Source organism: Tachypleus tridentatus, chromosome 9, assembly GCF_004210375.1.
Source record: "Tachypleus tridentatus isolate NWPU-2018 chromosome 9, ASM421037v1, whole genome shotgun sequence".
Classification (NCBI taxonomy): domain Eukaryota; kingdom Metazoa; phylum Arthropoda; class Merostomata; order Xiphosura; family Limulidae; genus Tachypleus; species Tachypleus tridentatus.
Window position 1 is genome coordinate 87861149 of NC_134833.1, and position 26091 is coordinate 87887239.

The window sequence follows — 26091 nt, forward strand, 5'->3', positions numbered from 1 at the left end:
TTGGTTCCCGTAGTTGTTGTTTGAAATCAAATGAGTATTACTCAGTCCTAAGTATTGAAATGTCTCTTTATGATTCCAGTTATTTCAAGCAGTCATCTACCAGAAACGTGACAGAAACTATACTGTGACTTCTCATTCCAGGACGCTAAATATAAGAAGAAGAATATTTTTAGCTTCTTTCAAAGAATAAATAAAACTGTAATATTATCGATCCTCCAATCGTTCATTATCTGGTTACAGGATTCTTGATTTTGTTGGATCAGTGTGATAGGAATGTTAAGGTGTTTTTTGTCTTTCAACTTTGAAAAGATGCAAATAGAGATGAGACTGCATTTCTCTGGATGGAATCAATTTGGAAGTCTGATACACATAACAAATTCCCTGTTTTCACTTTATTGTAACGTCGTAACATCTTGATATTATAGCTTTATAGACTATGACTATGTGTTGTTATAAAGTTTTTGTTAACTTTGTACATATACATGGTGTCATGTAGAAGTACACACATCTGTGGTAGCTGTTCTTCTACAGAGAAAAAAACACTTATAGTAGCTGCAAGCATATGTATTAGAAACAAGAGAAGAGAGATCAGTGCACTTACAACTACATACGTTTAGATCGTATGAGTTGTTCAGGTAGAAATGACAACTTGTACTCAACATTTAAAGCAATTTCTAAATAATCTGATTAACGTCGTATTGATTTCCCTTGCTATCAAATTATTAAACAATAACAACTGGTAAACAGTAAAATATATTGAGTTTGAAGTATTCTTAATTAAGGCAGAGACTGTAAAGGTATATGATATATATACTTCTTTAAGGTATGTGTGTGTGAGTTTTTTCATAGCAAAGCCACATCAGGCTATTTGCTGAGACCAACGAAGTCTTTAAGGTACCGGAAAGTGTTTGTTCTATTTCATGAGTAAATAAAACTAAAATTAAGAGGAGCAGATAGTTTAATTTTTTCCTATTGAAGTTCGTATATCAATACAGTGATGTAGGCTACAGAATGTTTATTTTTTATTTCTCTGTTTATTGCATGCGAACGTTTAACCGACTTCACGACAGTACACATTGCAGCGTTAAGCCTACTTTATGAAATGTTTCAATTTTGTTTGGTTTCTTTAGAATTTTGCGCAAAGCTACAGAAGGGCTATCAGAGCTAGCCGTCCCTAATTCGGCAGTATAAGAATAGAGGGAAGGCAGCTATTCAACACCAACCACCGCCAACTATTGGGCCACTTTTTACCAACGAATAGTGGGATTGATTGTCACTGTATAACGCTCCCACGACTGAGAGGGCGAGAAATATCAATTTATGATGAATATTTACACAAATAAAACATATGTGTGTTTGTGTTTTTTCTTATATTTAAGTTAAATTGGGCTATCTGCTATGTCAAACGATAGGAATCGAACCACTGATTTTAGCGTTGTAAAATCGAAGACTTCTCGCTGTCCTAGCGGTGGATAGTAAAATGTAATGTAAATGCAGTGAAATAATGTTTCGTTAATATGTGTATCAAATTAAATGGCCCGGCATGGCCAAGCGCGTAAGGCGCGCGACTCGTAATCCGAGGGTCGCGGGTTCGCGCCCGCGTCGCGCTAAACATGCTCGCCCTTCCAGCAGTGGGGGCGTTATAATGTGACGGTCAATCCCACTTTTCGTTGGTAAAAGAGTAGCCCAACAGTTGGCGGTGGGTGGTGATGACTAGCTGCCTTCCATCTAGTCTTACACTGCTAAATTAGGGACGGCTAGCACAGATAGCCCTCGAGTAGCTTTGTGCGAAATTCCAAAACAAACAAACAAAATCAAATTAAAATGCTCCGGTTTTCTATTTGATACTTAAATTGATACGTTTTTATGTACAACAATTTTATGTGGTGGCTTACAAGAAAATAATATACAACTGTTTGTGTTTAAGAGAAGCAATATTTTATGTAGTGACTCATAGATGAAAAAGTATTAGTTTCGAAACATAAAGTTTCGCTGAACTCACTTTGTGCCTTCAAAAAAGGAAGACATATCTGTAACTACAAGTCATATTATTGGGTTAACACTGGCTGCATGCAATAAGTGTGCTTCTATTTGGCTGTCTTCTCGTTATTTTTAACAGTTCCAAATAAGGGACTGATATGGCCATAACCTAGCCATTTAGGTTCAAAGTAACAAATACTCGATATTTACTTTTGTAATTTAGATCACTTCCATTAATATATTATTTTAGCAGTTTTATTAAAAAAATCATGTAAATTTGTGTTTATACATACACATATATTTATATGGAGATTTTCTTCACTGAATCTTACTGAGCACCATATTCAATTGTGATCAATATATCTAAAAGTACATCTAGAATTTGTGCAATTCCATGATTACAGTTTGTTTAAATGACCACAGAAAGACTAAATTAGAACTAAGTCAGGATACAGAAACTTTAAATGTGGCTTACGCGCGTTTATGGTAAGCTGAAATTTCATAAAATGTTAATAAAACACAAAACATAGCTTACCTTTTTATAATAAAAAATATACTTCAAGTCTGTTTGGTACCGCATGTATTTCTATTTTAACTCCCATCTATGAATTCACTACATAAGGTACGTCTTATGACTTTAATCAGATAACATTCTCTTATGCTCTTGGGCGTTACTTTCTATTTAAATATTAAATAGTTAAAGTCAGATTTTTGCTTTACGTTGTGATGTGTGACGTTTTGCCGATTCAGTTAGATGAAATATGTGATTCACCTGTTTACGACCATGATGATTTTTAACTTAATTTTACATAGTAGTTAAATAAATCGTTTGATAAAGAAAACGAAAAACAAATATAGAATTTGTACTTATACGTATTATCCTGAACGTCGATTTTAAAATACAAGTTATAAATTAGTCTACAAAAAATGCTTCCTAATATGATTGTTGATTAGATCACTTCACATACACTTATTATGATTAATTTAATAAAGAAGAATGTTTAGAGTTCGTGGCACTTATTTTGGTTTCAAATTATTTAACCGTAAACAAAAGATTAAAGACAAATATAACTGGGAGCGTTCATAAAATTACATTCTCTTTATCCTGCTCATATTTTAAAAGAACCTGAATGTCATTGATAGCTATCTAGCGCTCAAGGAATAGCTGTTCACTGATTGTTTAATCGGAATCTCCTCAGCTGTATCTATATGATGTTGAATTACTGAAACCTCATACAATTAGTGAATATTTTGACTTACTTTACCAATTAGTCGCTAGGTTAAGCTTAGATTGTCGATACAGTCCTTAACAAGTAATCCCAAATGTGCTGATGATAGAGTGTTTACTTTCAGGCTCACTGTGAGAAATGCAACACTAATATTCTTATTAGCAACAGTTATTTCCATCCTACGTACAATGTGCAACCAAAGTAGCTTCCAGTCAAATAATTGGCCATCCATACGAGCAAAACAATAGTGGGAATCCTGTCCCTCTTCAAGTTCATAACTTAATATTACTCTTGTTCTGCATAGAAAATATATTATTTCTTGTTTCGTTTAAATTCGTGCCTTACTTTGCGACAATGAACTGAACATTGTTTATAGTAAGCCATGAAACATTGGTTGTGTTCATGTGATTTCTTCTCCAACATTCACTATTTCCTAAGTCTTTCATAATTGTACCGTATATTTTACTCCAACTTTCAGAAGAAAAGGAACAGCGAATAGATGTGAATAGTTTACAAAAATACATAACTTTTTATTTGACATAAAATGGAAAAAATATAGCAACTGAATTTTGGAACCTTATTTTAATTATCGAATTCAGAACAAAAAATATAAATTAATATACACAAAATAATGCTCTCTTATATAAATATTGGTTGAAACACATCATCACTTCATCCATCCTTATCATGATTAATTTAGTATAATATGACGATGGTTTCAACTCATGGACATTGTTTCAGATTTGAACAGTTTCTTGTTGTAACAGAACGGTATAAATACCATTTTATATTGAAATTCTTAAAGATTTATCAAAGTGAACGAAAGACTTAACTGGAAATATTATTTTGGTAAATCTATACGCTGTTACCCTCGTTTTAATACAGAGATCCTTCTAGGATGTATTTTATGATGTGTTTTTGGACGTGAAGGTCCTTTACCGCTAACTTTTGCGTTCGTTGATCATGTGTTACAAGACCAAACCTTCTCCACTCGATTTATTGGAAGTGCATATTTAAATAGTGAAGAGAGCTATGGATCCCTTTCTTGTGTGTCGATCAGTTTACTTTTAGCAAATGCAATTTGACCAGCTGAATCATATCCAACATCCATCATTGTCATTCACCTAAGAATTATCTATGTCGGATGCAAAAATGTCTGAGACAAATCTATAATATGAAAAGAGACCTTTATTAAATCAGTAAATATAGTAAAGGATAAAAAAACAAAACATGTTAATATCATAAATTACCTGTGCTGGAACTGTGCTGAATTATAACTCAGCATTTTACATTTATAAGTATAACTCAACTAAATACACCTTCACATTATAAATTGCTTTTTAAAAGATAGGACACACTCGTGAAACCTGTAAAGCCTTGACTACATGTATCAAATTTGATGGACTTGATCAATTTAGTCAGTGCTCCAAAAATTAATACTTATAACGACTTCTTGCAAATGTTTCCATCAATTGTCCATACTACAGATGCTCTAAATACCAGCAAGTCTTCGCACTCAAACGCCTGAAGTTATCATAGCAGGATCGAGACAGATATTTGAAGAAAAGCCCATAAAATGGGTGAAGAGTTCACCAAATACACAGAAACCTGTTTCTCTGAATCGGTTGAATCCGTCCTGCAGCTCTACAGAAAATAAGTTTGACTGTTGATTTTGAACTTGACTTATAATTCCAGGTTTCCATGACAGATTATACTGAAATACGACAGATCTAGACGACTTAGAAGTAATCCATAGAGTTTCGTTCTTACACATAAACATTCAGGGAGAACTATTCCACAAAAAGTTTGCCGTAGCCTAGATGGTGATATAATATCTATCAGCAAAAACAAAACATCAATGTACTTTAGTTTTACGGAATATAATGTCAAATGAACAATAAAGGAAACACAGCGGTCCTATACAAGTATACCCTTAACTCGCCCCTTGTTTTTTTCAAGGTGTTCTTGTTTTTTTTCCAACATTAATATTAAGAATATATGGATATATTGATCGGCATCCATACTTGTACTTAATTCCCAGAAATAAGTAAATAAACGACCAATGTTTTACCTAAAGATGCATCTCACGGTTTTTAAGTGCTTTTAACTTGTCTACGTTATTTCTTATCTATTAAGAATAGTTCCTATCGTTACCGAGTAACATTCACTTTATTAAGTTTAGTTAGTGTGGTTAGATTATCATGTTACTCTTAGATATTTAATGGGAAGAGGGGAATTATACCTTTCTAAACGCCCCAATTAAATTTGTCAAATAGTTTAAAATCGAAATACTTGCCAATATATAGCATAGAGTATCATGTATACATCTACTAGTAGTTCGAAATGAGTAACTTATATTTTCGAATGCGCCTTAGAAAGTTTAAATGATGAATTAATTAGGTGAATGACGATAAAATATGTGGTTCGATTCAAACATCACTAGTTGAGAAATATAGATGTGCATACAATGTCATATTTATTGGGCATTCTGTATAATCATTTACTGTTTGTTATATAGTATATAACACTCAGTGTTTCTAATCAGTTTCTTATAACCACCATTAAGCTGGCTTCACAAGATAACATGTTGGTGCACATTGGAAAATAACTATCAAACATGACAGAGTAGCATATTTTTCTTTGTAATTACCACAAGAAATAAAAACATCTCGACAACGTTCCCTAACGGCAAGAAGTCTGACTAAAAGATATTGTGTAACAAACCACATGTCTTTCCCAAAATGGTTATATCTTCGGATCTCGTTTATCTGTAGTATTCTCAATTTTGATTTAATTTTATTCATAAAACTTCTTATTCTCCGTACGAGCGTTAATTTTTTGATAGATAATTTAATTGTTATTAATTTTTGCACAAAATATTAGATAATAACAGAAACGGAAAAGATAAAAAAGTAATGAGAGTTTATTTGTTGGTCATCTAACTTATAATCTAAGAAATGATATCGATGCATTAATTTATAACAGACTCATATAACTGATGATAACGAGAAACCCACTTAAAGTAAAAATGTATTCTAAAAACACCTAGAATTGAGTATTAAAATTTTAATTAAAATAAAGTACAGAATATTGTTTCAACCTTCTCAGGTCATCTTCATTTTAATTGAAATTTTAATCCCCATATTAGCTGTCTTTATACAGACCCGTGTAACATACTCTTGCTCGACTGATAAAGCAAGATTTATGTATTGTATATGTTACTAAATAATTGTACGTCTTTTGATTTACAGCATTTTGTTATTGAACCTCTTATTTCTAAACACTTCATTGAAATATAAGAATAGCATAATTGAAAAGTATATATATACAGGGGTGGATTAAAAAGTGACCCAAATTGAAAATGTTGTCAGTTTGTTATATCATTTATCAGATGACAGACAACCATATAAAATTGTATGTTTATAGAATACTCTTAACGATATATTTTCAAATATGATTTCAAATCCTAATTTAAGCACTGGCTTTCGTTAATATCTGAACATTTCATAATACTAGTTATATTTTCTCATTAAATGTGTTGTGCACCTTCTGTCATTTCTAAGATCTTATTCCAATTAGCTTACAAAACAATCAACTCACAACAATACCTCTTTTCCATTGTTAATGTCACGCATTCAATACATTGAATGATGTTTTAAAACATCATTAAAAAAACAAAACATTTAACAACATTTACTTATTTAATTGATATAAGTGTCAAAATATATAATTTCAAGAAATAAAAATACAAAACGGAATATATTTTCTTACACAAATTACACATGTAACCAGTTAAAAGACACAGATATTAACACCCAATCACTGAAGTCTCTCATAAATAACCTCAATGCCACCTTTTCTGAGTGCAATTAGAAGGAATCAGCTTGTAGTTTGAACACAGAGTAAAATACGTGAGGCATTATTGATCACATTTAATACAAAATACTGCTAAAATACACCTTAACTGAAAATATAGAGACCTAAGAAATGTATATAATAACTTTTATAGCCACGAATAAATTATATAGACAGAATATATTATTTATATTCAGATTAATAATTACTTTCATACTCTCATACAAAAGAGAATAATTTCTGTTGTATAATTTATAACACACTAACTAACAAGGCAAAGAATAATCGTTCTTTGAAAGTAGCACAGCTAAAAATATCATTTTTAAATATTAGAGATCAATAAAACTCAGCTTCAGTGAATGTATTGAATCATGTCTTCCAGAAGATACTTTGACATTTCAGGCACAATTTCTGCAACTCGAAATAAATTGCATTATTTAAAGGCTAATTTATACAATTTAGATCAAATGTCACCTTGTTTTAATTTCCAACAACTAAAACCAATACAAGTAGAATTGAAATCGATGTTTTAAATTGATAACAAAAGAGTTTTATTGTATGTACAGAAATAGCATGTGATTCTTGTGTTTACACAAACAAAATATTACATTACAGTTTACAGATAAAGAATAGTTTATATAGGGATGTGAAAAAAACATTCGTGAAGACAAGGTATCCACTTGAAGTAAAAATGTATTCTCAAGACAGCTGGTATGGGAATTAAAACTTTAATTAAAATAAGGTGCAGAACAAAGTTTCGACCTTCTCAGGTTATTTTCTGTATTTTATTTTAAATAAAGTTTTAATACTCATACCGGCCGTCTTGAGAATACAAAGAGAAGTATTATGTTACGTTTCAAGTTTGCAGAGACTTAGTATGAAGCTATATTAATTTAAGATTAAAGAAATCATTATTATTTATGAAAATTGGTCCCTGATATTGCAGCAGTGAGTCTTCGGACTTACAACGGTGAAATCAGGGGTTCGATGCTCCTCGGAGGGCTCAGGAAATAGCCTTATGTGGCTTTTCGATGAGAAAAACACACGAACATTTAGGAATAACCAAGAAATAATTTGTTACGTTATATCTTCCTTATTTATGAGATACTTCGTTCAAGTTTACACGGAAACAAAATGTTTGTGATTTAGTTTCTTTCATTTTTATTAAAATTGTTGTTGTTATGGAATTCAAAACATATGAAAATAACCTTTTACTGATAACTAAACACGAGTAAATACAATAATGATGTATTTGCTTTATCTTTTTTCTGTCTGTCATCATATAAGGGTTCGCTTTAATGAACACTTGAGTTACTTGCGTCACCTATTAACGATAGTATTGAAACTATAAACTAGTAGAAAGGTACCTAGACCTTCAATAATACCACAGTATGTCTTCTGAGTTATAAGAAGAAAACTGAGTTTCGATATCCATGGTGAACAGAGTACAAATAGCCCATCATGTACCTTTGTGGAGCCCTCCAGTGGTTCAGCGGTATGTCTCACAACGCTAAAAGTTACTCGAAGGCTATCTGCGCTAGTCATCCCTACTTTAGCAGTGTAAGGCTAGAGGGAAGACAACTAGTTATCACCACCCACCGCCAACTTTTGGGCTACTCTTTCACCAACGAAGAGTGGGATTGACCGACTGAAATGGCGAGCATGTTTGATGTGAAGAGGATTCGAACCCGCGATCCTCAGATTACGAGTCGAGTGTTTTAACCACATCGCCATCCTGGGCCATTACTACAAAGAGATGACTAGAAGTAACTCCCAGGAATGTACTCCTACTTTTGACACTGTACATATGATAATAATTTATTGTACACGACGTTTCTCAGAAACATAACTCCCAACGAATAACAACTCACGTGATATAAATGTATCATAGGCGTAGAGCAACATAAAGTGTTTCTTTCTCTGTACGAGAACGGCAACCCCAGATGTATGTACTTCTACATGTATATGTACAGGTTAACAAATACTTTGTAATAACACTTGCTATAGTTTATAAAGCTATATTCTGACGTCACTATAAATTGGTGTTCTGTATAAGATTCCTAGTTTGTTTCCAATCAGAGAGACATAAACTCATCTCTATTTGCAACTTTATGAAGCTGAAACACAAGACACACACCTTATTATTCCTGTCAGATGGAATCAACAAAATCAGAAATTTTATAACTAGATAATGATTAAAGAGTCGGTAAAGAGACAGTTTCATTACACCCATGAGCACCTTTGAAATAATCTAAAGATATCCGTACTCTTATATTTAGGAGCTTGGAATGATAAGTCCCAAAACAGTTTATGTTACGTTTCAGGTAGATGACTACTCGAAACAGTTAGAATTATCTGCACCATCTGCATGGTAAAGCAGTCCCTTTAAGGGCCTCGTCAGATTATGAGAACATCCATAAAGACAACTTTATATCTATAAAGACGAGATGTTCCAACATAACTGGAGAATAAGAGACCTTTTAGTAACAAAGGGAGTTTCTGTCATTAATACCCCACTGAAGGATAAGAAACCTGTGGCAGTAAAAGAAACTATCATTTATTAGGCTACCATGTCGTATCAAAGTTAGAAACCAGCTCTTTTCAATCAACCATTCATGCACACCATAGTTACAATTCAGTCATGCTGATTTCCAATGAACATACAGGTTTGTTTCTTTACTTTTGGTAAATTTTAAAAGATTTTATTAATCGATTTAATGAGCCATTTTATTATGTATCTAAGATTTATGGTCTTTTTGAAGTTCGTAATAACTTTACCTTTTATTTTAAATGACTTTTTGAATTTCATTTACAATTCTTTCAACTTATATCTCAATCCCAAGTAAAACTGAGTACGAATGTACACATTTATTTATTACAAAAGAGCGTTGTTCCTCTATTTTTAGATTTGAAAAATTTATTGATAAAAATATTTTTCATGTTAACAATGTATAACTAAATCACTATGTCGTAATAATAGACCCGGCATGGCCAGACGATCAAAGCAGATGGTAATCTCAGGGTCGAGGTTTTGAATCCCCGTCCTATCAAACATGCTCGCCCTTTCATCTATGGGGAAGTTATAATGTGACGTTCAATCTCATTATTTGTTGGTAAATGAAAACTCCAAGAGTTGGTGGTGGGTGGTTATGACTTGTTGCCTACCCTCTAGTCTTACACTCCTGAATTTTAAACGATTAGCACAGATAGCCCTCGAGTAATTTTGCCCGAAATTCAAAACAAACTAAACTCTTTAAATATAAAATTATAAAAAGGTTAAAGTATGTAGAATTAAAACATATGCTTAAAGTTGTGTAAAGACTAAATTCCGTTCAGTCACCGGCGTCCCACTGAATAACAATATTAATCTCATCACTGTTAACAAAGGCTACATTAAGGTGATTTTATTTTTCAAAAACGTATTATTTAAATTAACCCACTCCACAACAGAATAGCAATAACAGTCGCTCATGAAATTTCTAACACTTCAAATGATATCTATCTCCTTCTTCTTATGTAATGGGAAAAAAATGCTGTTGAGCGTTGAGTTTCATCGTCCTGGGATTACCACACCTATTACATTCATGAACTTATTTCAATATTTTATCAAATAAATACACGTTTTGTATTTTATTCGTTTTTCAAACACATAATGACGTTTGTTAAATTTATAATGTTTCGGAAAAATTAAAGTTGAATTCTAGTGTTCGTCTTCGTCTTTTCAATATAAGCTGTTACATTTTATATTACGTTTGTGCTATATATTTTTTCAATGTATTCATTTATTTTCTTCTAAAGCTTAACCACACAGAAGACCAAATGAATAAATTTTAAATCTATAAACAAAATAGTTATAAAAATAGCGTACATTAATTAATGGTTCAGGAGTCTTACACTGCTAAATTAAAAACGATTAGAGCACAGAGTCCTCGTGTAGCTTTGCGCGAAATTAAAAAAAAAGCAAACAAAATTTAAATGGTATTTAATATCTATATTTTTAAGTTGATTACATTTATAACTTAGTGAAGAAATATTTTTCTTGTATTTTTAAGTTTAATAAATATATTTTGATGTATTTTTCCATTAAATATATAAATCGTGTCAAAGGTTTTGTTTTTGCAGATTTGTTTTGAAGCCTTTTATTTTACAGAAATGGTGACAATAACTATGGAGTAATTGTAATCTCTTTATTGTAAGACAATATGAATATCTCTTAAATTCATGTTAATTTTCTGTTTGATTTTATAAAATGTTCCTGTGCGTTACAATTTTATTTTTAAGTAGATAAATCGTATTATATTGGCTATGTTAGTACGCTAACATTGTCTCTACATAGTTTTCCAATAATTTTTTTAGGTTAAGTTATATGGTATACAGGTCTATCTACATATTATATGTTTTACTTTGAGTGATGTTAATAAATGTAATCCTCGTATATCGTTTGTTTTGTGAACTTTATAAAAACCTTTACTTCATCAGTATAGTGTTTTATATTAAATTATTTATGCCTATTATTTTTACGTATATTTTACTTTGTTCATCAGACCTGATATTTGCACTGAGAGTCAAGCTTAATTTCCTGTAATTCTTCTGCTTTTTAAACCGTATTTAATTTTTTATTTTGTTTCTAACATGCAGTAACCAGGTTTTCTGAAGTTATATATTGATAGCTATTCAGTATTTTCTGTTGTATTTAATGTAAAAGTATAAAGAGAAAATGTTCTATGGAGTTGTTTTTTTTTTCCAGAAATATTCAATACTTATATTTCTGACTCTTTGTCTTCCTACATTTCTTTGTTCTCCTATTGGCCATTTGTATTATGTCCTAACCACACATTAAAGAAAATATTATATCTTGTTTTAGGCAGATCAAACTTGTATCTCTCTTTCGTTGTAGGAAAGTTATTCACAATTTAATTGTTCAATTATATTTCCAAGTTTCTAGATAAGCAATTTTAAAATACCTGAGTGTTTTAATCAGAAATCTTTTACAAAATATTTATAATTACATTCCATTTAGAAGTACTTTGTGAACATTTTAACAGGATACTACACTAGAATATGTCACCCTTTACAGAAAATATAACAATATCTAGTAAATTACTAAATTTTTCGTTTAATGTCTTATCTGGTACAATAAATTATAAATATAAATCTTCAACTTTAACGGCAACGCTAAAATTTCGAACTTATCCTTTGATATTAGTTTCAAAGAACGCTGTCGAAAACTCAATATGAAAAGCGTCAGTTGTGCACTAAGAAAACACGTTATAGTTTGGTTGGATTTTTGCACAAAGCTACACGAAGGTTATCTGCGCTCACCGTCCCTAATTTAGCAAAATAAGACTAGATAAAAGGCAGCTAGTTATAACCACCCACTGCCAACTCTAAGGAACTCTTTTATCAAACAATTGTGGGATTGATGACATATTATAGAGTCACCACGACTAAGAGGACGAACATGCTTGTTGTTACGGCGATTCTATCCCGCGACCTTCGGATTACGGATCGAATGTATTGACCATCTGGCCAGGCTGAACCGGGAAACCAAGTTAAAAGATCAAATGTTTATTTCTGTCCACTTTTTTTAAAAGTGTAACACGTAACACTTTATTTCCACATTTTATCTCTTCTTACCAATTATGGACTAACATCTCTTCATAAGTTCATATAACTTCCTTTCAGCAATTTACATTCATTCCAATCTTACCGAGACACATTTATATAAATAACGCATTGCGTTTTTGTTTTCTATTACAAAAAAACGTACTTGCATTTCAAACATAGTTACTATAATTATTCGATCAAGTAACAACTACTTTTTATAATTTTTATATCATATCTGTTTAGAGAAGATAATATTTATTTTCGATTTATCTAATTTGCATATCTACGAGTTTTCCTTGTTTCAGATAAATAATTTTTTTCCACTAAATCAATCATAATAACATCACATCAAAAAGTCATTAGAGTAAAGCTCTCCTACTTGCCAATTGCTTCGAATTCTTTTTTCACAAACTTGAATTCTCTAACTTTGGACACCCAACTTCACAGGCAGATAAAGAACTCTATTAACACGAATGTAACACATTTCACTCTGTGATTACCAGCCAACAATTTACACGAAAACATGACAAATGACCAACATTTCCTATAAACAGAATATTCATCATTACGTAACTAAAAACTGCCATAAAAACACAAAAGAATGTGGGCCAGTCATAATGGATTTAGAAATATTTTAAATAAAAAACCTTCAGTGTTTTTTACTACTGTACATGTTAAATATTAATAATCTGTTAGCATTAACTGACTACAACACAGACATCTGGAACCAATCAATAATTACTGTAATTTCTATAAAACAAACCAACAGATTAACTACCTGATACGATTAACTGAATCAATATAAAATTCATTTAATAATAATCAAGCCACAGCAGATATATTTTTAGATGTTAAAATATGACTTGACATTGTCTAGCACAGTGCCATAAAATATAAACCAAACAGCTAAACATTAATAACACTATAATGAGATAAATATCGAACTTTCTAGCCAAAATAACAGGTAAACTTAAAGGTAACGATGCCTTTTGAATAACATTTAACATTTGTGCAGAAGTATTATAAGGATCCGTCCTTTCGTCCTTAATGGCAGAGAGGCATGTCTATGGACCTATTCTGCTAGAACTTCGGTTTCGATACCCTTGAGGAACAGAACACAGATGGTAATTTGTAATGACATGCCATTCTCCACCTTAACATACACATATCTTTCTCAGTAGGCCGACGAAATAGCAGTGTGGAGCATAGGCAGAAACCCATTCATAGCAGTGTTAACACCGATTTCACATTTAAAAAATTCAGACCATAAACATTTAGATTAACAAACGTATTCGCCACATAAAATTCGTTGCAGACACGCAACATTTCTAAAAATATACAAAAAGTTATACCTGTCAAAAACCTATAACACATCAGAGAATAACTTTATAAAATTACAATTACAACGAAACAGAGAAATAAAATTAGCCCTAAAACTTCAAAAATTTTCTCCAGTAAATTACATACATAAAATCAGCAACCTACTAATTTTCATTGATTTACTTTTAAAATCACGAAAAGGAAAAAAAAAGATATTGATAAATATCTGGTCATTGTCATCTGCAAACAAACGAAAGAACTATTTCATGGAGTTTTAGGTGCTTGAAGCTAAGCAAAACGTACATTATTTTTATTTAAGCTGTAACTTGTAATTCTACCAAACTACTAAACACTGAATTTACTAAAACTAGATTACTAAATATCACTGGATTTACCAAGCATAAAATATTGATTAAAATAGTTTGACATATAAATTCTCAATAGTTATAATGTTGTAATACACGGTGCTCACAAACAACATACCAACGAAATACGAGAAACATTCTTACCATACAGGTTTACACTTAAAAAAACACTGTATCTTTGGTGAAAGGAAGATTCAGAATTTGAAGAGAGTTAAGTATGCTTAGGTTTTATACTTCTCTTTCATCAAATCATCCATTTATTACTTAATTCAAACGACCTAAGCTAAATATGAAAATGTAGAAAAAAAATTCTCCTGGAAGATATTTTTTCCGTCTTGAGATTGTGGTTATTATTATATCTACGTCCTAATTTAATACCGTACGTGACACAACTTTCAATGCATTTTCTCACATTATAATTGTTTTTCTCGTATCTTTATGTGAATAATGTACGTATTTCTTCCTGCGGGTCTGCTTTAAAGGTGACTAAGTAGTAATAACAAAAACAACAGTCCCTATGTGTTGAACTGTTTTGCTGGACAAATTTTATTTCTGTATGTTTACTGTACTTGTTTGTAACGATTTCAATGTAAATCTCTATTTTTTCTATATACGTTTTGAAACGAATAGGAGACAACAAGAAATATCTTCCGAAGTTTATTTTGTTCTCATTCCTCTGTAGATTATTTATCAGCTTGTAATTGTTAAGAGTTTAATATTACATAATTACCAACGAAGTTAAAGAGCAACCAATAGTAGCATGGGTATTTTTCCGATATTTACAAGTGATTATAGATAACTTATATCATAAGATTCAGATGATATAATATTCTGAACTGGTTATTATAAGACGTATGAGATGTTTCTTTTCATTATTATTCATATCTTGTGGAAAACCTGTAGTTCCTTGTAATAAAGTAAAGGCTAAATTTAAGAAAACTATAAGCATCAATATCAAACTAACAACCAGCTGTTTCCTGAGAGTAACTAATTAACTTCTCAAGTTGAATAAAACAGTGCATTTGAAATAGATAATTGTAGTTTATAAGTTATATTACCAACGTATTATTCTATTTTCCATAACAACATAATACAATCTGCTTGTAAACATGGCATTAAATGTTTAATCCTTAAAATGTGAATGTTTGATAAAATTTAATATAGTGATTAAAAATTATCTCTATATTTCCTATTATATTTAAAAGTTAAAATCTGTTTTTAATTCTAAATTGAATATGATCTGTTGTGCGCTTTAAACTTTCACATATCACTGGAATGAATATAACAACACACACACACAACCCAGTATTAACATATTCGTGTTTGTTTACTATATATGAACTTGACGTTATACTCAACACTTGATCCATATTAAATACCGAAATACTGTTTTTATTAATTCTTTAAACGCATCCAAACGTTCTAAGAACGAATATATAAAAGCGACGTGATTTAATTTCCAAAAACAAACAAAATGGATCTAAAACGTTTTAGTAAAGAAGAAAGAAAAATATAATTAGAGTGATTTCGGTAATCTTTCACTCCTTCTAGAATATTTGTGCTCAGAAACTTGAACTTATTTCATTTTTTTATTCCTTCTTGATGATCATCTAAAGTTGTTTTTAGGGACGGCTAGCCCATATAGCCCTCGAGTAGGTTTGCGCGAAATTCAAAACGAGAAAACAAACTTATCAATTTGGATTGACCTTTTCTATAAATTAATTTTTTTTCATATACTCAACAGATGGCCATAATTGATTTTTCGAAGGAAATCAATATTTTCTACTATCTGATGTCTATAATTGAGAAAGAGTGATGTAATATTTTTAAGTCACTAATTTATATTTCCCAAAAATATACGTAAAATCAAACGAGTAGTTTTTATTTATGAAGTTCACCTTGTTGTCAGTCTTGTCTCGATTTCTCAGCTCGACTAAATATTTTGATATTTGTCTCCCTCTAACAACTAGACATCGTGAGAAATATCAAATAAACAGTAAGGTTACGTTTCCTCCTTCTACAGCTAGTTCTTTCCCTCGTTTGGTGATGGATGGTACTTTACCAAGTCTTCAGGAGATAAACCTCTGATGCAACGGATACTGAGATTCTAACTTATGTGGAAGTAGGGAATATTGTAGGTTTTATTATCGGTGGTAAAATACAGATAAATATTGCGTGTTCCTCTCACATAGAGGTTGGAAAATTGTAACACGTTTGTTACGTGTGGTCTTTCACAGAAGGGAGCATATCTGATGATGAATGGTTATCGTTACTGTGGCAATATTACTTGGATAACTAAGGGAAAAACAGTTCAAGAAGGAGGTACAGTTGTTCTTGGACAAGACTAGAATACAGTTGGTTGTAGTTTTGATGGTTCTCAAAGTATGAAAGGAGAGCAGAGTTAGTTGAATATCTGGAACTCAGCACTGGACAGTAAGCAGATATTACATCTAAGTAAACGTGAGGATGTGTCAAAGAGACATCTGTACAGAAACATAATTCAGTGGGAAAAGACATCTTTTATGTTTTATGACGGGTTTGTTGTTTTTCCTAATGAAATTTTTGCTTAGACAGTATGTGACGATTAACGAAATTTGTGCTCAGACATTATGTAAAAATACGTTTACATTTCTGAAGAATGGTTAACAGTAAGTTTCTAAGAACTGTATTTATTTGTTACATTTAGCTTACAATATCTCTGAAACTCGCTTGCCATTTTTCATCGTGAACTTCAATGTTCTGATTATGTATGTTTTATAGTGTGTGTTTTAATAGTGTAAAGTGGATGTGTTTTCATAAACGAGGCATTAAAACGTTATACTACAAGGCAAGACTTAGCTCATATTATGCCTATTTTATTATAGCTTAGATAATTATTTGCAGGTATTTTGATAAAATTATTATAAAAAATACAGGAAAAATTTATTAATTAAATATAATAGAAAGTATAAAGGGTTGCAGTTTATGGGATATGGATTTATTTCTAATTAAGCACAAAGCTACACAATGAATTATCTGTGCCCTGCCCACTATGGGTATCGAAAAACCAGTTTCTGATTGTGTAAATGTGCAGACATTCTGCTGTGCTAGTTGGGGTGTGCGTGAGTTATATCTGAAATAGACCCTACTCCTACACATTAATTTACATGGGGGATGTGAATGACGAATGTGTCGAATCTGATCAAGTTGACAATTCCTCCGAAAGTCCTGACGCATACATAGATGTAGATCGGTTATAACTCCTGAATGTCCGTTACGCGGCGAACAATGACCATGTTTCTAACAGTACCATCACTTCATCACCTGTCTTTTTGGTTTAATATTTGACCACCATTTAACTATCAAGTATTAAACATAACAAAAGTATTTTTATGGACTCGGGTGTTTCGTATGCAAGTAATGAAACCAATATTTTAATAAAAATAATAAATAGATTTACCTTTTATAAATCAACATAACCATTAAGAAGTGTTGAAATTTACTTAAGGTCTTAGTTTTAACTTCGTAAAACCTAAACATCTATCGCGAACTTTCGACCTATTTTAATCAAAATTCGTATGTTAAAAGAATAAAGAAATTAATGTATTTTAATAAATTCGTCTGTAAAACGTTTGTAATTAGTAATACCCAGTGAAGGCTTATTGTTTGAATGTTTGTATCTTGAGTTAAACTGAAATGTGATAAGCCTGTTTTTGTATCGTTCATGCATATATCCAAATACCTACACAAGGAACCTCCGTTAAGGGAGCATTTCATAATGTAAATTTTAACAAACAAAGGACAAAATAGAAAGATATATAGCCAGAAGCTTCTCTATAATTAGGTACGCAGTTACGTAATGGGCTGTCTGTGCTCTGTCCATCACGGGTATCGAAACCAGGTTTTTAGCGTTGTAAGTCTGCAGACATACCGTTGTACCATTTATGATTAAACTCAAAGTAAATACCATTTATGAACATACTTAAAGTATAGAAAATTTGCGTTCATTTAAAAAGAATAAAAGAGATATAACAACTCTACGTAAAGGTAGCTTATAGTTGACTATTGTTGTACCTTAATCTTCTGGTAAATGATAATTAAAAATAAATTCCATTTTTTCACTTTGATTGTTGAAAAGAAAAGTGACACATTTAATTATATTTATCTTTTTTAAACAACAATATTTTTCAATTAACATACTTTCACACAAGTATCACTTCTTTACAAGGAATTATAAGAAGATGAAGCATTATTCGGCTACGACATCTGGAGGCTTTTTTGTTTATGGGGATGCAAACACTTAATAACAGAATTACTAAATCTGACAGTCAAATAACATAAACTTCTGCCAGTTTTACCTTGTTTTTCAATTTAAGTTTCTTCGCAAGTTTAAAATATAACCTTTTATATTACAATCATTACCTGTATCACAGTTATTGTTGTTTCTTCTTCATCGGAATTCAGCCTATGTTTTAGACCAGGGAGGGTCAGGCTGAGCGTTGCACTGTTCCTTCTTGGGATTATTATTTTGTTTGCACTGTTAGTGACATCTATGGTAATTACCTTTGTTACGTTTTTTCATTATTCATAGTATGTAAAACTTTGTCCGATGTCCGAAGTTTTAATTAATATATCATTTTCGTGCCATGTCCAATTCGAATATTCTTACTAGTCCGTGTTCACAATACAATTCCGCTTAGCTGCCATACACACGCGCACACATAATCTGTTTTGTACATAGAGAACCCTTTTAAAATGGAGTTACGTCTATATTTAGAACCAATTTTACACTAATCGAGAAATTGATGAATGTGAAAAATATATATGGAACTATTCGTCAGCAGCAGGAATTCACAACAAGAAATAGAGAGATAATTATTTATTCGCAGGAATATAAATATAAGTACCTACAAGAGTATTACGCTCACAGAGTAGGAGTACATGTGAGATACTCTGATTATTTTGTAGAATGTAAATTTTTATTCACCTGAAACAACTACGATCTACCAGGGAAAAAAAAAGAGGTCTTTCGTACCTGACACTTTCAGATCTATAAAACCGAATGGTTTTTGACTGAAAACCGTCTTCCTTCATTAAACGAGTTATAAACGAGCATTTTAGCAGCGCTATCTATGGATCAGCATATTTATTAAATGTTAGAAGAAAAGTGTAATATATTAAATAAAAGTCGCTGTTACTGACTTCAATGCAAATAATTACAATTTATTAAAATATAATATTATTGTGAGTGGAAATCTTTTAAAAATCAAAATATTCTTTCATATAAAGCGAACACCTGGTAAAATTGGTGTTTAAAGACATTAAACAAAAGCTGTTTAATTTAGCTGTTCCTAATTAAATACAACTATGTATTTGAATAGTCATCCAATCTCACAAGAGGGTTAATTATATCTAAGCCTAACCTGTTATGCTACAGGTTACACAACTAAAATCTGTGGCAAAATTTATACTTACTACTTTAGTCCCCAATATTACTAACGCCATTTATTTTTTGTTATTCTATAATTTCTATACATAAAAATAATAAAAGAAAATAACATTAATAAATCCATAATATTATAAGACGTTAGAATCTTTGTGTTTCTACTTTTCAAGCCCCCTACTGACTCAGCGGTATGTCTGCAAATTTACAACGCTAAAAACCTGGTTTCGATACCCGTGGTGGGTAGCACACAGATAGCTCATTGTTTATCTTTGTACTTCATTAAAAACAACAACATCCACTTTTCAAATAGTACTCTACAAATTGGGTTTGAAAAATTTATTACCAAGATATTATTTGTATCATAAAAATATGAGTAAAAGAAATGGTCAGTATCTCGTGGAAAAGTAGAAATTTTTTTTCTAAAGAAGAGAAATTATAAAGATTTAGCATTTTATTGAATTGTGTTGTTATTGTGATGAGGTTTTAAAAACATAAACATGACAATTTCATACAACTAAAAAATTTAAAAGTCATAGTTTTTAATTTATATTTTAAATCATAAGTATGCTTTTTTATTAAAAAATAAAAAATCTATATTTACAAAAGCGAAGAATCGACCCATTAATTATATGCGCATAAGTAAAAATCTTGTCAAAGCGAATGGGTAAAACCGAAAATAAGTAGGTGAAGACCAAGATCGATATCAAAGCATTTCTTGTGCCACCGAAAATTTAAAGTTTAATCCTATTATTATTCAACAATAATAATAGGTTTTGTTTTTAATTCAAAATTATTATTTGGATTAAAAGGTTCATTATTTGAAAAATATCTTGATCTCGACATACACAGTATCCATCTTGGTTTCGCCTCACTAACTCTGTATGGAGATGAACATCCTTAAAGTGAAATTATTCTAACTTTCTAAGGCTTCCTATAACTTAAATACCTCCTTAAAATATAGAAACATATATATTCTTAGAATCAGAAGACGAGAAAATAAATTCTTATATATTGGATGATTATGAGTTTAAAGATATACAGAGCTAAATAGTTCAAGATGTGTATGTCTAAAATCACAAATAATAATACCTAAAAAGAAAATTATTTGAAGTTTAAAATATTTAGAATTAAGGAAGTGATATTTATATGTTTAATATAAAGATATATAAAGACTAAAAATCACGAATTCTCCTTTTAATGTGAAATATAAATGTATTCAACATTTGCAAAAGAAATACTTTACGTTTTGTTACTACTTTGTCTATAAATGTTAATTTGCTATGAACTATTGTCATGACGATTTTTATTCTTTCTGTTATAACGTCTTTGTTATATTTTGTGAGTTATAGAGAGGCTTTCACATGAGTGGTTGTTTATAGTAGTAATTATTTACGATTATATTAAAAGTATTTTTTTCGGTGAAGTAATACATGAGAAACGTTTTCGGATTGTGCTTTTCAGTTAGTGGCAACTCACACCTGGCATGGACAGGTGATCAGGACGTTTGATTCGTAATCCGAAGGTCCAACATGGTCGCCTTTTCAGCCGTAGGGACGTTACAAAGTGACTGTCAGTTCATAATTCATTGAAAAAGAGTAGCATAAGATCAGGTAGTCGATTGTGATGACTAAATGTCTCTCCTCTAGTCTTGTACTCCTAAATTACGAACAGCTGGCGCAGATAGTCCTGGTGTGTTTTTGCGTGAATATTCAAAACAAATTGACACAACTCTTTGCATCAAAATAAGCTAGTGTACCTCTAGGAGGGGTGGTTAGCCTTATCCTATTCATCATGTACGTGAACAATAAACACAACTAGTAGTATTCACAAAGTTAACTAACCATAAAAAGCACAACCTCAGATTTATATGAATGGAGCACTTTTTCAGACTACGTCATCTGCAAAATTTTTAGGACTAACATTTGACTCAAAACTAACATGGGTAAGCCACATAAATAATATTAAAACAAAAAAAAATTGGCGAAGAACAAACCATGCTCGGAGTCTAGCTGGTAAAAATAACGGAGCAACGGCAGATAACATCATTAAAAATATATAAAACATAAGTTAGACCCGTCATTGACTATGCCGCCCCTACATGGATACATGTAAGCAAGCAATTACTACAAACAATACAAAATACACTGCTTAACACAGCTTACAAAATACCCAGAACAACATCATAAGAATTGAGGCACAAAATGTACACATAGAAACAATAGCAGATAAAGTACTACATAGTACAATAATCTATTTTGAGAAAAATTAGAGAAAAAATGAACTAATAAACGAACTAGGCAGGAACTGTATACATGATGAGTATAGTCTTAAACACTTTTCCCTAGTAAATATATATTTTTGAAATAAAAGAAAAAGGCCACCTATAAACGAGATTTCACATTAGTTTAGGGGTTAATTAATAAACATTGAAAGAGTTTTGTGTAAACGTTTCATAGTTATGTCTATTTAATGAAAGTGCAAATAATTTGTTTGTTTCTTTTTTGAATTTCCCGCAAAGCTACACGAGGGCTATCTGCGCTAGCCGTCCCTAATTTTGAAGTGTACGATTAGAGGGAAGGCAGCTCGTCATCACCATCCACTGCCAACTCTTGGGCTACTCTTTTACCAACTAATAGTGGGATTGACCGAAACATTATAATGCCCCCACGGCTGAAAGGGCGAGTATATTTGGTGCGACGGGGATTCAACCCCGCGACCCTCAGATTACGAGTCGAACGCTTTAAAATACCTGGCCATGCCGGACCCAGCAAATAATTATGGAACTATAAAGAAAAATGACTTATTTGCACTAAGTTGGCATGGCATGGTCAGGTGTGTTTAGGCGTTTGACTCGTAATCTGAGGGTCGCGGGTTCGAATCCCCGTTGAACCAAACGTGCTTGTTCTTTCAGCTGTGAGGATGTAATAAAGTGACGGTCAATCCCGCAATTCGTTAGTAAAAGAGTAGCCCAAGAGTTGACGGTGGGTGGTGATGACTAGCTGCCTTCTCTCTAGTCTTACAATGCTAAGTTACGGACGGCTAGCCCAGATAAGCCGTCCGTGTACCTCTGCGCGAATTTCAAAAACAAAACAAGTTCCACCAAGATTATGTGAAGATAGTGCATGGGTATTGCACTGATACGGGCCTGAGTGAGTGCCGGTTTCTCTGGATCTTGTGTACAATGTATAAATACACTTGAAAGATGCTGAAGCAAATACAAAGGAAGGAAGAAGAGGTCGACGAAACCTGACCCTCCTGGGTATATAAATATCAATACCCAAATAATTATGAGAGAGAGAGAAAACGATGCATCAAAATGATATAATAAACAGTGGTTAAAATCTTAATACATGTTACTAATATAAATTGTGATGTTGCTTATGTATTAAAAGAACTAGACGTTATTGAAAAAAAATAATTATTTTAATTCTACATTATTAAAAACTTCCATCGATAATAATTTAAAAATAAAATCCTCTTGTACAAAAGCAGTGAAAATGGTATTTTTGTTATGAGGAGAGAACTGTTGCTTAAAATAAATTTCCATTATAAAGAAATGGTTTACACATTCCCTATTTTGCTTTTCTAATTGTCTGAATCTTAAATACCCAATGTTCTCATCATTGGCCTGTAAATGTTGTGATTATTAATACATTCGCATCCTGGTTCAATACCACCAACTAATTCCCATTTGCTTCTTAACACCATAATTACATATCTCGTGTCATTATGTGAAGAATAAAAGTACTTCTTTCTTGGAAACTGCTATAAGAGTGACCATGTAGCTCCAAATAAGAAACCTTGATCTGTTAATCTGTTTTGCCGGAAAATTTTATTTGAGAGTTTCTGGTCGTTTTTTGTCACGATTTGAGTCTAAATTTCTATTTTTTTCATATGTAACTTTTATAAACAAACAGAATCCACCAAGAACTACCTTCGGGAGTTTCTCTATATTATTTATGAACTTGTAATTATTAAGAATTAATATTACGTAATTACCGTCAAAGTACGAAGCTTAAACAATAGCATCATGTGTATCTCTCCTATGTGTTTTCTCATAGCAAAGCCAAATCAGGGTATCTGCCGTGTCAACCGAGGGAAATCGAACCCCTGATTGTAGATGGGTTATGAACTTACCGCTGTACCAGCCGGGAACTATGTATTTCTGCTATATCTACAACTGATTATATCTAAATTAGAATTACATTAGATTCTAATTACATAAAGATCTCCAGTGATTTCAAGACTTATAGAATATTAAACTAATGTTTCTTATTACTTTCTTTTCGCCGACAAATTTATCTACAAAGTGAAGTTATCGAGAATGGTGTTTAGTTTTTATTATTTCTCTTAGTTAGTTAGTTAGTTATCACCATTAGATTCCATCTAGGAACATAGGGCCGCAATCGCGTGGGGATTGGGACTGGCATGGCCTAGCGCGTAAGGCGTGCGACTCGTAATCCGAGGGTCTCGGGTTCGCGCCCGCGGCGCCAAACATGCTCGCCCTCCCAGCCGTGGGGGCGTTATAATGTGACGGTCAATCCCACTATTCGTTGGTAAAAGAGTAGCCCAAGATTTGGCGGTGGGTGGTGATGACTAGCTGCCTTCCCTCTAGTCTTACACTACTAAATTAGGGACGGCTTGGTAGAGTGGGCTAACAACCTACTCCCTTAAATACCTATTGAAGAATCCGCAAGTGATTGTGGCCCTATGTTCCTTGATGGAATCAAGTGATGAATGATGATGATGATGATGATGATAGTTATCCCAATGTACCAGTTCTTTAATTTATTCGTTTCTTGCCATTTCTCGAACTTAAATTAATTCAATTATTTTGAAAACAAATAGTTTTAATTTCGCTTTTTAGATTCGTTTCTTTTTGTGCTTTTATTTGAAACATATTTATGAACCTGCTATATACGACACAATTATGTACACATGGATCGTAAATAAAATATTCACTTCTAGACCAGATATAAATTCGTGAAATTCTTGTGTATAAACAGTCATTAGTATTAACTATTAGTAATAACCGTTATTATATATTGTACTGTTTTTGTTCGTATTTTAAATACACTTGTGTTAAAAAAGCATATTGTGTGTATCAGTCTTGTTGGTAAATACCGTAAGTTAGATACATATTCACATTTGATTAACTTCTAAATTCAAATTTACAGTTATTTGAAATAGTAATAAGTTAACCGAAGTAACATTATGAATTGGAGACTCTTCCGAATCAATTACAATATGTAACGAAAAGTAAATGGAGGCAGCTAGTCACTACCACCCACTACCAACTGTTGAATTACTATTTTCACCAACGAACAGTGGAATTGACTAATACCTTATAATGTCCTCACGGTTGAAAGAGGGAGCATGTTTGGTGCGACGGGGATTAAACCCGCGACATTCAGAGTACGAGTCGAGCGCCTTACCCAACCATGGCCGTGGCGGGCTACCTTATGTTTAATAACAAGGTGTAACATAAGACTTTAAAAAAATCCCATTTTATTTGAATTTCATATGTTTATTATTTGTGTCAAAATTGAGATAAATGTCTATTTATGGCAGCTGTCAATAGTGAAAGATAAGCACTTTTAAACGATTGCTTAAACAAAACACATCTATAGTTCAAATGCAAATATATCTACAAAGAAGTTATTTATTCACAAAGGATTTTTTTTAAAAAACATTATTCTGTCAAATATTATCACCTATATGAGACTACATAATCTGTGATATGAGTCCATTCATTGTGTAGCACAAGATTGACCATTCAGTGATATGAAATGATACATTGTATGGTACACGACTAGACATTATGTATATGAGAATGAACATTGTGTACACATATGAGGCTGTAATAGACGACTGTGAATTCTAAAGTGTAAAACTAGATGTTTTGTATCATGAAATGAATAATTCGTAAATTAGCCCATTGAGCAACTGGTATTATCACTGTTTCCAAAATTGTTTAAAATAGTACTAGGTGGTCTACGGTATGGGACTCAGCATTTTGTGACATAGAACTAAAAGTCCTGTAACAGTAGAATGAAGTACTGTTCAAGAGATGTGAAACGTTATGTAACTTAGTCTCCAGAGGTTAGTGGAACTTAACCCTTCTAGAAAATCTCTCAGTGTATTATACAGAGGTTCTTTTATGGAACAAAAGGGGCCTAGTGGTTAATGTATCCAAACTTTGCATCGGAGAATTGATTATATAAGCCTTATTACTACACAGTCACTTGACGCACTTTGAGGCTTTGGGTGTTCTATAAGAGATATGGTGAAATCTTAGTCGGTTAAACAG

At 31.9% G+C, this 26091-nt stretch overlaps 2 pseudogenes across 1 annotated transcript in view; both read left to right on the top strand.

Moving 5' to 3' along the window:
- LOC143227419 (cyclic nucleotide-gated channel alpha-3-like) overlaps positions 1-26091 on the top strand; it is a 414301-nt pseudogene that overhangs the window by 133688 nt on the left and 254522 nt on the right. The gene's annotated exons all lie outside the window — the stretch shown is intronic.
- Positions 16244-16926, top strand: LOC143226928 (C-reactive protein 1.1 pseudogene; annotated as a pseudogene).